Source organism: Polyodon spathula, chromosome 2, assembly GCF_017654505.1.
Source record: "Polyodon spathula isolate WHYD16114869_AA chromosome 2, ASM1765450v1, whole genome shotgun sequence".
Lineage (NCBI taxonomy): Eukaryota > Metazoa > Chordata > Actinopteri > Acipenseriformes > Polyodontidae > Polyodon > Polyodon spathula.
Window position 1 is genome coordinate 95,775,652 of NC_054535.1, and position 14,864 is coordinate 95,790,515.

Here is a 14,864-nt window from a genome sequence, read left to right on the forward strand (position 1 = left end):
TCACATAACTGGTACACCACCAACTTTCTGAGTGAAGACAGCAGTCCATCTGAAAAAAATAAAATAAGTGCACTAGCAAGAGTAGAACCATAACAGTAGATGAGGAACAGCTAAATGAAATGGAAGAAAACAAAGCTCGGGGGAAAAAAAAAAAAAAATTACAGCATGGGCTGGTTAATGTACTTAAAATGTTTTTTAAAAGTGCAATTTATTTTTAATAAGCGAACAATGAATTAAATTAAATTTGGGACTATATTACACTGCAGATGTATACACAATAACATTTTCTGGTTAATTTAAATGTGTTTGAATTATTTTAATTATTTTTCTTCCCACAAATGACAGTTAACAGTGTAATAAGCAGTATAAACCACTTCAGGCCTTTCAGTTCACTTCTGCGGTGGGTCTGTAGCACGAGTGATTTAAAATGTATAGTTATATTTAGGAACGGATTGCACAAACACTTAACGTACATTTAAAGTATGTAATATATGTGAGCGTTGGTTTTGCAAAAATTAGTTTACGTGCTGAGATTCAAGTGAATAATTAATTAGTAATTGAACCTCGGCACAGCTGTATAGATGCACATTCCTTTTCAATTCGAACGACAACCATTACCGAATGGGAAAAGCCTCTCTGACCGTCAATCTCTGAGCAAATATACAAAAGCTGTCCTATCACGGCCCTGCTGTGAGGAGGAAGTCCCACCCACCTCCTGCTGAAGGGGGACGTCCTCACAATAACACATTGCCATTTTTTCTCTCATCTCTCCGAGACAGGTTGTACATTTCTTTTACATACCGAATTTGGCTAATTTGTTGGATTTATCCGCAAATTAAAGACTAATTCACGGTAAAAGTCACGCTCAAGCGTGTCTAAGAGTGCCCTTGCTTTACTCTAGCGTCAGTTTTCTGGCTAGTGCTGGTTTCAACCCCTCTGAAGAGATTAGCTAGCGGCCATTGCTTTTTTCACTACACAAGGCCTTGTGTAGTTGTTACACCGTGAGAGAGCTGTTGTGGTGCTGTAAGGAGACCCCACCGCATCGTACTCTACGCCGATTTAATCGGCCACAGCAACCAAAAAATAAAAAAAAACAGCTCCGGCCTAGCACCCCTCTCAATCCTCTGGCTTTCCTAGCACGGCTGCACTTGCCCTAGACGACTACATCGATTGAATCGGCTACATAAACCGTGGTCGATGCCGGGGTTTCCCGCCTATCACGAGGTTGAGAAAAGAGCGCCTACACAGTCCCGATTGACTTGCCACACGGTCCTGACCGTGCCTACCATTGGCACCGACCTTGGAACAGCTCCACTCGGCACCAATTGTCTCGGCATCGACAGCGCTTTTCTCGGCGCCACTTCCGGCGCTGATTGATTCGGCACCTGGGAATAGCTTCTAGGCCATCTGCAGCCTGGCTCCGACCACGTTACATGTTGGCGTCGAACTTGACTCCGATCGACTCGGCGCTGCCCACTCGACACCGACCGCGCACATCTCGACGCCGATCTCAGCACCGACTGATTGTTTAAAAAAAAAAAAAAAAAGGTATCTGCAGGCTGCTCATTGAGCACAGCAGTTAAAAAAAAAAAACGGCAAACATGTCAGTGCAGTCAACTGGGTCTTCAGCTAGCTTCCACCAGTGTGACCAGTGCTGAGCTAAGCTGCCCAGGCAGGACAAACATCGATCCTGCGCCAGGTGCCTAATGCCAGAACACGCGACCAAGGCACTGGCAGGTGAGCTGGACTGCTCTCCATGTCGGAAGTTCTCGAGGACAACTAAGCGACGGAGAGCAGCCCTATCCCCAACAGAGTCTCTCTCCTCCAGCCAGGGGAGAATGAGATCAGTGGTCCAAGAGCCTCCGTAGAGGTCATCCAGGACACCCCCTGCTACAGTGACGAGGGAGCTGTCACGCTCATCTAGGTCACCCTCCCCTACCGCACCACCGGTACAGAGGAACAGACGCCTCACAAGGGAGGCGAGATGGTCACCGCCGAGTTGGTCCCACTCGAGGGGACACTCACCAGGGGACAAGCGGTCGCCGCGCAGGCACCGCTCCCCTTCCCCAAGGGACAGATGGTCGCAGCTCAGACACCGCTCCTCTTCTCCACGCAAACGCAGACGTACACCGTCACAGTCGCCTCAAAGGCGCCCAAGCTCGGCCAGGCAGTTCTTCGTGGAGCTGGCAGAGACTGTAAGGGCACAGCAGACCATGTTGGAGACCCTATTGAAATCTTAGGACAGGCTGCCCCCTACCACCGGGCAGCTCCAGCCCCCACAGTCTCATTCCCCATCCCCTCAGCCTAGACCCCTAGCCCAGGCAAGCTATCCTTGTCCGCGTCTAGATCGAATTTCTCGGACCCAGCCGCTTCCACCGGGCAGGCCATATTGGAAGGCTCCGTAATGCCCTTGCTACACATGTTGCAGAGGGAAGAGTTCCGGGCCCTAGTGCAGCATGCAGCTGCAGCCACGGACGTTCCCTGGCCGGCAGAACAAGAGGGAAAGGGGAACTGCTTCCGCCAACCGAAAGGGCACCTACAGCATGCCCTCCCCCTATGCCAGGACTTCCTGGAACTGGTGCGCTCCTCCTGTACCAACCCAGGGCCTGCACCCTCAGCCTCCAGAACAGCAGAGTCTCTGCTTCTTACTGCAGGAGCCCAAGAAGCGGGCCTAGGCATATTCCCCACTATCGGGGACACAGTCACAGTTTTGGTGCAAGGTTCCACCTTCGCCAAGGAGGATAAAGACCCAACTTGTCCGTCCAAGCCTTGCAGAATGACAGATGCGATGCTCCAAAAAGCTTACGCATCGGCAGTGCTGTCGGCCCGAGCAGCAAATGCCATGGCCATACTGGTGCAATACCATAATCAGTTGGCAGAGAGACTGCAGGTGAGGGCTACAACACTGGGGAGCTCCAGGCGGTGGCCAAGGCGATGACCGTCCTAAGAGGGGAGTTTGGTCAGGCATCAGGGAGGTCGTTGGCATTTGTGGCTGACACAAGCCAAGGTCATGGAGACCGAGAAGGTGGCGCTACTGGATGCCCCCATTACACCGGGGCAGACTTTTGGGGCGACCATTGATGTAAGCGTTGAGAGGTCCCACAAGGTCACGGAGGTCGCTTCCAAGTTTTTGCGCCTTCCGGCTTACCGTCAGCACCCAAGGTGGCATGGGCAGCCTGCCGGGGTCAAAGGGTCTGAACATCGCCCTCCACCCCAGAATAGACAAGCTGCAGAGGCAGGCCCAGTGGCAGGGGACCACCGCAGGCAAGGGGTAACCGGTTCTCCGGCTGGAGACCGAGGCCAGGGCCTAAGAAAGACCCACCCCCTCCCAAGCCCAAGGGAGATTCCCCAGAGGGGCCCCGGCTGCCACCAAACCCCCCCCCCCCCCCCCACAACCGGACTAACCAACGGCAATGACCCATGGCAAGGCTGCACTCCTGGGTGCTATCGACAATGAGACACGGATACGCTTTACAATTCCACATAGGTCTGCCAGCCTTCAAGAGTGTGCTCCTCACCACCGTCAAACCAGCAAGGACGATACTCCTTCAACAGGAGATTGTCAATCTTCGAAGGAAGAATGCTGTACGCTTGGCAAGTCCAAGCGATGCCCTTAGCGGCTTTTACTCCAGGTACTTCATGGTGCCCAAAAGGGATGGTGGTTTCTGACCAATTATGGACCTCAGGGTCCTCAACTTGCTCCTCAAGCAGAGGAAGTTCAACATGTTGACAGCACAACGTATCCTCCAGTCCGTCCAACCAGGCAACTGGTTCACATCGATCGACCTGCAAGACACCTACATTCACGTCTCTATTCATAAGAACATAAGAAAGTTTACAAACGAGAGGAGGCCATTCGCCACACTGCTGGTTATCACACTCCATTCTGAGGTTTTTCCTCTAATCAGTACTTTCTGTTTTCTACATGTTAACCACTCCCTAATCCATGTACATGTGTTTCCTTGAATCCCAACTGCGTTCAGTTTGAGAATTAATCTTTTGTGCGGGACTTTGTCAAAAGCTTTCTGGAAATCTAAATAAACCATGTCATATGCTTTGCAATTATCCATTATCGATGTTGCATCCTCAAAAAAATCAAGCAAGTTAGTTAGACACGATCTCCCTTTCCTAAAACCATGTTGACTGTCTCCCAGGACCCTGTTACCATATAGGTAATTTTCCATATTGGATCTTATTATAGTTTCCATAAGTTTGCATATAATAGAAGTCAGGCTTACTGGTCTGTAGTTACCTGGTTCAGTTTTGTTTCCCTTTTTGTGGATCGCTATTACGTTTGCAATTTTCCAGTCTGTCGGTACCACCCCTGTGTCAAGAGACTGCTGCATGATCTTGGTTAGCGGTTTGTAAATTACTTCTTTCATTTCTTTGAGTACTACTGGGAGGATCTCATCCGGCCCAGGGGATTTGTTTATTTTAAGAGCTCCTAGTCCCTTTAACACTTCTGCCTCAGTTATGCTAAAGTTATTTAAAACTGGATAGGAACTGGATGACATGTGGAGCATGTTGTCAGTATCTTCCTTTGTAAAAACTTGTGAAAAGTAATCATTTAATATATTTGCTATTTTTTTTTTCTTCATCTACAATTTTGCCATTTGTATCTCTTAAACATTTAATCTCCTCTTTGAATGTTCTCTTGCTGTTGTAATATTGGAAAAACATTTTGGAATTGGTTTTAGCTCCCTTAGCAATGTTCATTTCTATTTCTCTCTTGGCCTTTCTAACTTCCTTTTTGACTTGCGTTTGCAGTTCTGTGTACTCTTCTGCGTACTTTCTTTTGGTCCTTTTTTAATACTCTGTAAAGTGCCTTTTTTCGCTGAATATTTTTTTTAATTGATCTATTAAACCATTTTGGCAATTTAGTTTTACATTTAGATTTGTCTACTTTAGGGATGTAATTGTTTTGCGCCTCTAGTACTACTTTTTGAAGAACAACCATCCTTCTTCTGTGGGCGTTTTCTCTATTTTACTCCAATCTACTTCTGTTAGTCACTGTTTCATACCTTCAAATTTTGCTTTTCTAAAATTGTAAACCTTAGCTTTAGTCATTACTTTTGGGGTTTTAAAAAACACTTCAAATGAGACCATGTTGTGGTCTGAGTTTGCCAGTGGTTCTCTGACCTCTGTTTTAGTTATTCTATCTTCGTTATTTGAAAAGACTAAATCAAGGCATGCCTCCCCTCTAGTCAGTGCCTTGACAAATTGTGTTAGGAAGCAGTCATTTGTCATTTCCACCATTTCAATTTCATCCTTCATGCTACCCACTGGGTTTTCCCATTTTATTTGGGGGAAGTTGAAATCCCCCATTAGTATGGTATTAGTATAGTATAGTATATATTAGTACTTCTCCTTTGCTACACACATTTCTAATGTCATTGTATAACAGATTATTGTGCTCACCGTCTGAATCTGGCGGTCTATAGCATGCTCCTATTATTATGCCTTTTGAATTTTTGTCTGTTATTCTGACCCATATTGATTCGGTTTTATTTTCTTTGTCCAGGTTTAACACCTGGGCTTCAAGACTGTTTCTTATGTATAGCGCTACCCCTCCTCCTCTTCTGTCCTGCCTGTCTTTCCTATACAGTGTATACCCACAAATATTATATTCGTCCCCATCACTCTCAGACAACCACGTTTCTCTCACATCATAGTTACCTGTTAGTGCAGTAGCTTCAAGTTCTAGAATTTTGTTTCTGATACTTCTAGCATTTAGATAAATACATTTAATGGTTGTCTTACCTGAGTTGTTGTTCTTGTTTTGATGCGGTCTCCCTTCTGTTTTTTTGTTGATTTCTCCCCCCTTCCTTTCTAGTTTAAATGCTTCTGAACCTGCTCGAGGATCTTTTCTCCAAGTAGACTGGTTCCCTTGTTATTTAAGTGCAGTCCATCCCGTCTATACAGATAGTCCTCATTGTAGAATGTGGTCCAATGATCAAGATAGGTGAAGCCTTCCCGTGTGCACCACATCTTCAGCCATGCGTTTTGATTAATTATTTCCAGCTGTCCATATGGTCCTTTGCAAGGTGCCGGTAGTATACCAGAAAATACCACAGTTTTGGTTTTCTCTTTAATTTCCTTCCTAGCTCTCTGAATTTGTTTTGCAGGGATTTTGGTCTGTCTCTTCCAATGTTGTTTGTACCGATGTGGACGACTACTACCGGGTCGTCTCCTGTTTGTTCTAGGAGCCTGTCCAAGTTCTCAGTGATGTGCTTGACCGAGGCTCCCGGAAGCCAGCACACTGTTGTAGTAAGGGGGTCCAAACTGCGAATTGAACTTGCTGTGTTTCTCAATATGGAGTCCCCAACAATCTTGACCTCCCTTCTTTTTGCTGTCTGGTCACCACTGTCAATGGGGTCCTGGATGTTGTTCCTTTCATTCTCTTGTTGTTGGCTCTGCTCATCAAAATTCTGAAGTGACTCAAATTTGTTGGTTGTTTTGATTTCTGGTGGTTGTGTTTGACGAAGTTTCTTTTTTTCCCTGCTTCTGCCTACCTGAACCCAGCTGTTCTGACCTTCTATCTCCCTGGTGGCTTTCAGTCTGTTAGGGGTGATGCAGACTTCCATGAATTGTGGGTGTGCCAGTTCCTCAAGATCCTGTTGCTGTCTCACTTCTTCCAGCTCCATTTCTAGCATACTTACTACTTTTGATTACTGGCTTGAAGACCATGTTGAGGGTTTTTTTTTTTTTAAATTTAGTTTCTTCTGCAGCTGTCAGCCTGCTTTCAAACTGCTTCTAAACTGCTCTGTACTTTTCCACACCTGTACTTCTCCCACTCGCTGTCGCTGGGAAGACTGCCTCGTTTAACTGTGTCATTCTGCTGTGCTGTTGGCTCCTCCCCTCGCCCGTGTCTCAGAACAGCGCTGAATTTGAATCAGCTGCTCCGAGTTTCAGCTTGTTTGTTATCAGAAAAACACACGTGGCTGTTTGACTTTGAGCTGCTGCTGTGTTTCCCCAATGTCCTTTGTTTTCTGATTAAAGCAATTCAAGATGCAATTTCTCCTTACTGCTTCTAAACTGCTCTGTACTTTTCCACGCCAGTACTTCTCCCACTCACTGTCGCTTCCACTCGCTGTCGCTGGGAAGACTGCCTCGTTTAACTACGTTGTTCTGCTGTGCTGTTGGCTCCTCCCCTCGCCCGTGTCTCAGAACAGCACTGAATTTGAATCAGCTGCTCCGAGTTTCAGCTTGTTTGTTATCAGAAAAACACACGTGGCTTTTTGACTTTGAGCTGCTGCTGTGTTTCCCCAATGTCCTCTGTTTTCTGATTAAAGTAATTCAAGATGCAATTTCTCCTTACTGCTTCTAAACTGCTCTGTACTTTTCCACGCCTGTACTTCTCCCACTCACTGTCGCTTCCCTCTCCCACTCACTGTCATTTCCCGCGATTCGTCCCGCGCACAGAAAATATCTGCGCTTCGCCTTTCAAGGCAACGCGTACGAATTCTGCGTGCTTCCTTTTCGCCTCTTGCTGGCGCCCCACATTTTTTCAAAGTGCAAGTATGCAGCACTGGCCCCACTCAGGCTGCGGGGTATTCGGATCCTAAACTATCTGGACGATTGGTTGATTTGCATGCAGTCAAAAGCACGCATAGAGGTGCACACAAAACAGGTCATAGATCATGTAACGAAGTTAGGGCTCTCAATACATCAACAAAAGAGCAACTTCTTACCGTCTCAGTCCACAGTGTTCCTGGGGATCAAACTAAACTCTGTGAGCATGCTTGCTTCACTGTTGGAAGACAGGATTCGGTCATTGGAGACCACACGCTCCCTATTCAGAGAGGACGCTCTCCTACAGGTCAAACTATATCAAAGGTTGTTGGGGCTGATGGCAGCCGCCTCGAGAATCCTTCCACTAGGGTGAATACGCGCAAAGTGCACCCGGTCCGAGATTGGTACCGGCTGGTGCGAGTGTCCAGACAATGCCGGAAGACACTGGAGTGGTGGCTCCGTCCCGGCAATCTGTGCCTTGGATCTCCCCTCGGATCCCCTCGCAGAAGGGAAGTGATCACTACAGACACCTCCAGTCTGGGCTGGGGAGCAGTCTGGAACGGGAGAGGAATAAGAGGTCAGTGGAAGGGACATTGGCAGCAAGCGCACATAAACGTGCAAGAGCTGCAAGCAGTGAGTCTGGCGTTATTACATTTTCACCAGCAATTAGCACACAAACATGTGCTGGTCTGGACAGACAACACCACAGTGGTAGCCTACATAAATCACCAAGGCAGCCTGTGCTCACCTGGCCTTCACCACGCAGCGCACAGACTCCTGTCCTGGACCCACAGAAACTTGCGTTCCATCAGGGCAGTTCACCTCCCCGGCATGGACAACAGGGCAGCAGACCTCCTGTCCAGAGGAGCTCCTGACAGCTCGGAGTAGAGGCTGCATCCTCAAGTGGTGTAAGAGATTTGGGAGAGGTTTCGGCCGGCACGAGTCGACCTCTTTGCCACAGCTGAGTCCACTCATTGCCCCCTATGGTTCTCCATGGAGAGAGACTAGGGTCCCCTGAGAGTAGATGAGCTAGGGTGGAGAGAGCACAGGTTCTGCTGGTTGCACCCAGATGCCTGAGACGCCCCTGATTTGCTCTCCTCTCTGACATGTTGTCGGATCAGCCATGGCTGCTCCTGCTGCGCAAGGACCTTCTGAGCCAAGCGGAGGGGCTATTATGGCACCCGAACCCAGCCCAGCTTGGTCTGGCCGTTGAACGGAACCATCTATTCAGACGAGGTTTGCCAGATAAAGTAGTAGAAACATTACAGTCTGCCAGGGCGCCGAGCACTAGAGCCCAGTGCTCATATAAATGGAAAGTTTTCCAAGACTGGTGCCTTGCCGAAGGTCACGATCCGGTGACTTGCCCGATTGAGACGATATTAACCTTCTTACAACACCTGTTTGACGCAGGAAAATCAGTGTCCACATTGAAGGTATACCTGGCAGCAATATCAGTGTGCCATGACAAAATGGACTCGGTGTCCCCCCGGGGGCATATTTCCTGGCATTGCAATTTCTTAAAGGGGCTCGGAGGCTTCATCCTCCCATGAAAAGTATGGTCCCCAATTGGGATCTAGAACTGGTACTGTGGGCCCTTATAGGTCCCCCATTTGAGCCCATGATGTCAGCAGAACTACGCCCTGTTTCATTGAAAGTGGCTTTTTTAATAGCCATTATGTCTACCAGAAGAGTAAGTGAGCTTCATGCGTTGTCCATCGATGACACATGTATGGCTTTCACTGGAAATGACTCATGGGTAACATTAAGAAATCCATCCTTTTTGCCAAAGGTGGTGTCCTCATTCCATATTAACCAATCAGTGGTTTTAGAAACTTTCAGACCTCCCCTGCACGGTCAGAGAAGGACCGTAGACAACACACGCTATGCCCAGTTCAGGTTCTGCGCTGTTATTTGGATAGGACGGCATCCTGGAGACAGTCCAACCCCAGCTGTTTGTCTGCTACAGGTCCTGCTCTAGAGGTCAGGCCCTATCGAAGCAACGTCTAGTGCACTGGGTGAAAGATGCGATACACTTGGTGTATGAACAGACGGACTCCCCGTTACCGGGGGACATTATGGCCCATTCTACCAGGGGCCAGGCAACTTCGTGGGCTTTCCTTCATGGTGCCTCCTTAGATTGAGTTATGCAATGCTGCTACATGGACAGGTAATCAGACATTTGTGTGTTTTTACCGCCTTGATGTGACAATCCGAACAAGACCCTCTCTGAGCTCTAGAGTTTTGCAGGCAACATGCCCTTAGGCATCAAGTGGGCTCTGTTGCAATCGCCGTGACAGCTTTGGTACAGCTTTCCTATTCGGTAATGTTGTGTGTGCACGGTGCTTGTGTGCTTTTGTCTGTTCGTCCTTGGGAAATGGTTAGATTCAACATACAAGGAGCCCATGTTGTTTACTGTGATACCAAAACATAAGTGCTGTGTTTGTTTGTCTGTCGAAGTAAAACTGTTATTTCTGGACTACTAACACGATCCAGAGCTGCTGCTATTCAGTCAGCATCAAACCCAGACACCAGCACTTTCCCTTTGTTCCCTTTGTATGGAGCTGACATCACTGCCCTGTGACTTTCTAGTGCATTGCTGCAGCCAACACTAAAATAAAATAAAATAAAAACCTCTTCAGCAAGTAGATATTTAATTTGCTTTGTGATATTGTGCAGTGCCTGCGTATATGATAACAGTATGATATTAATGCTTTGTTTTTATTTGTATATTTTTGTTAGTGATGTGCAGTACAAAATAAAAGTATTTCTAAGTGCCTATGTATATTACAGCTAAGGCATGCACAGTTAGACTGTAAAAAATAGTGAGCCAACTCCAGGACCGCGATATATCCGAATCTGCAGTATAGCGAGGGGCAATGTAACAAGGTGTGGGTGTATATTGTTGATAGTTTCTGTTGAATGTATTGGTGGTATACTGTTGATGAAATAATATGAAATTATGGTCAAATTTGGATTTGTCAATTGCATTATGCTGAATCAATTATATATTAAATCACTTTAATTTATGTGGCAGATTGTTGCTGAACATACAGTGGCTCTCAAAAGTACTCACCCTTGGACTTTTCCACATTTTATTGTGTGACAACATGGAATCAAAATGGATTTAATTAGGAGTTTTTGTCACTGATCAACACAACAAAAAGTCCATAATGTCAAAGTGAAAATAATTGATTGCATAAGTATTCATCCCTTTGAGTCAATATCTGGTATTGGCACCTTTGGCAGCAATTACAGCCATGAGTCCATTTGGATAAGTCTCTACCAGCTTTGCACATCTGGACACTACAATTGTTGCCTATTCTTTGCAAAATTGCTCAAGCTCCGTCAAGTTGGATGGGGACCTTTGTTGAACAGCAATTTTCAACACTTTCCAGATATTCTTAATTGGATTGAGGTCCGGGCTTTGACTGGGCCACTCCAGGACATTGACCTTTTTGCTTTTAAGACACCCCATTGTGGCTTTGGCTGTATGTTTGGGGTCATTGTCCTGCTGGAAGATGAATCTTCTCCCAAGTCCCAGGTCTCTTGCAGACTTCAGCAGCTTTTCCTCCAAGATTTCTTTGTACTTGGCTGCATATATTTTGCCCTCTGTCTTCACAAGCTTTCTAGGCCCTGATGCAGAGAAGGATCCATGGCATGATGCTGCCACCACCATGCTTCACGGTAGGGATGGTGTTATCAGGATGATGTGCGCTGTTAGGCTTGCGCCAAACATAGCGCTTAGCATTGAGGCCAAAAAGATCTATTTTGGTCTCATTAGGCCTTAGAATCTTCTGCTTGGTCTCAGAGTCTCCCACATACCTTCTGCCAAACTCTAGCAGCATTGATTTTGAGTTTTTTTCAACAATGGCTTTCTTTTTGCCACTCTCCCATAAAGGCCAGTTTTGTGAAGTACCCGGGCTATTGTTGCCATATGCACAGATCAGCTGTGGAACTCCTTTAGAGTTGCCATATGCTTCTTGGTGGCCTCCCTGACTAGTGCCCTTCTCGCTCAGATACTCAGTTTTTGAGGACAGCCTGTTCTAGACAGATTCGCAGTTGTGCCATATTCTCTCAATTTCTTAATAATGGACTTTACTGTGCTCTGGGGGATATTTATTTGGAAATGTTCTTATATCCTACCCCTGATTGGTGCTTTTGAATAACCTTATTCCGGATTTGCTTTGAATGTTCCTTCGCCTTCATGATGTAGTTTTTGTTAAGAAATGTACTAACCAACTGTGGGACCTCCCAGAGACAGGTGTATTTAACCTGAAATCATGTGAAACACCTTAATTGCACACAGGTGGACTCCATTCAGCTAATTATGTGACTTCTAAAGACAACTGGTTGCAACCAGAGCTTGTTTAGTTGTGTCATAGCAAAGGGGATGAATACTTATGCAATCAATTATTTTCTGTTTTATATTTGTAATTAATTTAGAACAATTTGTAGATTTTTTTTTTCACTTTGACATTATGGACTTTTTTGTGTTGATCAGTGGCAAAAACTCCTCATTAAATCCATTTTGATTCCATGTAACACAATAAAATGTGGAAAAGTCCAAGGGGGGTGAATACTTTTGAGAGCCACTGTATGTAGCACCTTGGAGGGGCACTCGTTCTTTCTGATCAGAGTGGGATCAGCCAGGCAGAATACTTACCAGAAGGAAAATATAAACTAGACCACACTACTATGTCAGGCAATGAACACTGTTTTTTAAATACAGGTGCTAAACTATACTTAACAAACAGGGTAGATCTAGAATACACAGTCACAGCAGGCAGTTTGCACTGCCTGTTAATTAAAACAATAACAAAACACAGAATTACAATTTAAAACTAAAGGGCAGTGCTTCTCAATATCTGAGCTAAACCATTTGCGTCCAAGCGTCCATTTGCCTGCTGTTCCAACGCTTCAATAAAAATAGCAGTTTTGGCTGCTATAAACTGTATCCTGTACCGTCTGCATTTCTTCCTGCTGCAGACCAGATACACTGCCACTACAATATATAACAGATTGTTAAGTATCTGGAATGTGAAGTGAATGCATTGATTGCTAGATTACTATAACTAGTAATCAGATAAGGTGTTAAATGGAAATTAGTCATGCTTTCAATATGCTCTGATAAAGACAACATGTCGAAACATGTCAGCATGCCTGTTTTTACCTTGTTTTAATGAATAAAGTATGAATAATTTACACACATAATTTTTGGGATGAAGACTTTTATTTAGCGGGACTGTCTTTTCTCTTTGGCGGTGGCAATATCTAAGAAATGTTTCCTGGGTTGAAGAATCTTGTGTCTGATTAAATGGACTGAAACATCTCTGTAGTGCTGGCATCTGTATTTTCTACTATATATATATATATATATATATATATATATATATATATATATATATATATATATATAGAGAGAGAGAGAGAGAGATAGATAGATAGATAGATAGATGCACAAAAAAACACAACACTCAGGTCTAATGGATTTAATCAAATATTTTAAACAGTTACAAAGTTAGTATCGGGTATGACTACCCTGAGCATTAACGAAATCCTGGCAGCATTGAAGCATAGTCCTTATCAGCCTCTGGATAGACTGCTATGGGATGTTCCGCCACTCTTACTGTGCAGCTGCAGCCAGATTGCGAAGGTTGGCTGGTCGCTGTTGCCCCACCAGTTGGCTTTAACAATGCAACAGTCAACATAATGGTCCTTGGCCGGTGTGGTGACTCTCTGCCTTCCAGGACATGGCCTGTCTCTCACAAAGACGGTTTCCTGGTTTCTTTGGACTAGTCTGCTGATTGTTGAAGCAGAACATCTCATTCTCTGGGCAACTTCTCTCACAGACACGTCGCCTTCAGTCATGCCCATAGCAACCAGGCGATCTTCATTACTCATGCGGGGCATTGTCATATCTTTCACTGTTCTTGTGTTAATTAAAATCATATCTTTTTGAATGACTATTTATACAGATTCTTAATCAACTCATTTTGGCAATTTTTAACTCAACTCAAATATAGGGTAGGCTACTATTTACATTTAGCCTATCCAGATGGCAATACATAGCCTCAGTATAGGCTGAACAATTTTGCTATTCCCTTAATGAGTGTGTGTTATAAAGTAAAAAAAGAAGTGATATCTGAAACAAAAACACATTGGAAAGGTTGCCCCAATTGTTTGTACTTGACTTGGTTTGTGTTTTTCATGCGTTTGAGCCAGGTTTATTGTGCTTGAAAAACACAAGCCAAGTTAGTAGAAACAATTGGGGCAACCTTGGCCCCCACCGTTTTGACAGTTGTGCCTATTTGCTTTGTTTGCTTTGTGCCGGGCAAGGCTGACCTAGTTGTTTCTTGAAACGTGGCTTGTGTTTTTTATATCTCTACTTTAAATGGCTGGGCACTTTTGATAACTTGGTGTTTTTTCAGCTATAATACACAGTCAGCACTGTATAGTGTTGCATTTTTGTCAGGTGAAACTGGAGCAGATGCTGTATAACTGCACAAATAAAGACAGAATGATATGAGCATGTAAGGGAAAAAAAAGAAAAAACCTGGGTTGTGAAGGATAACCAAATAAATTGTAACACTGAAGAGTCTTTGTATCAGAAGACTGGTGACTGGAGTCGGTAATCTCGTGTGACGGGTAAGTGCACTGATTTGTTACAATCAACCTCAGTTAACTCGACCCGTGGATAACTCGACACCTTCGCTTAATTCAACAGACAGTCTTGGTCTCGGAGTTTCTCCATATAAAATATATACAGCCTGCTTCTTTAATTCTCTCTGCTTTACTCATAACTCGACACTTATTACTGGTACTGAAGGGATAAAAACTATTAAAAAGACTAGTGAATAACTCGACACTGTCGTTTCACATGACTGGCCTCTGACTGTCAAATACAAGTACCTTAATGACGTGGATAAATCCAAGGTATTAACTCTGTAGTGTTGCTCTTGTGGCATTACATTATAGCTATGAAATGAAATCAACACTGGTTATACACAACACTCCACAAATATGAATACAATTATAATTATATTTTCCCAATTAACTATTTCAACACCAAGTAACTTTGGAATGAGACAACCCCATCATAACTAATTTAATAGCATCAGTGTCTTATATGGGAAAAAAAAAATCATACGCATGTTTTACAGGGGCATACACAACTCTGATTGATTAACTGATCTCCTGTGAGTGGAGTTCATCTTTCCTGGTTGTCTTTAGGGTCTGCAGTGTTGAAAGAGTTAAACACTAAGATTATTGTAAAGAAACGGTGAGATACTATTTGCCAGACAAGTGCAAGGGCACAATTTTCCAAGAGGAATGAAATCATTTTAACAGTAAAA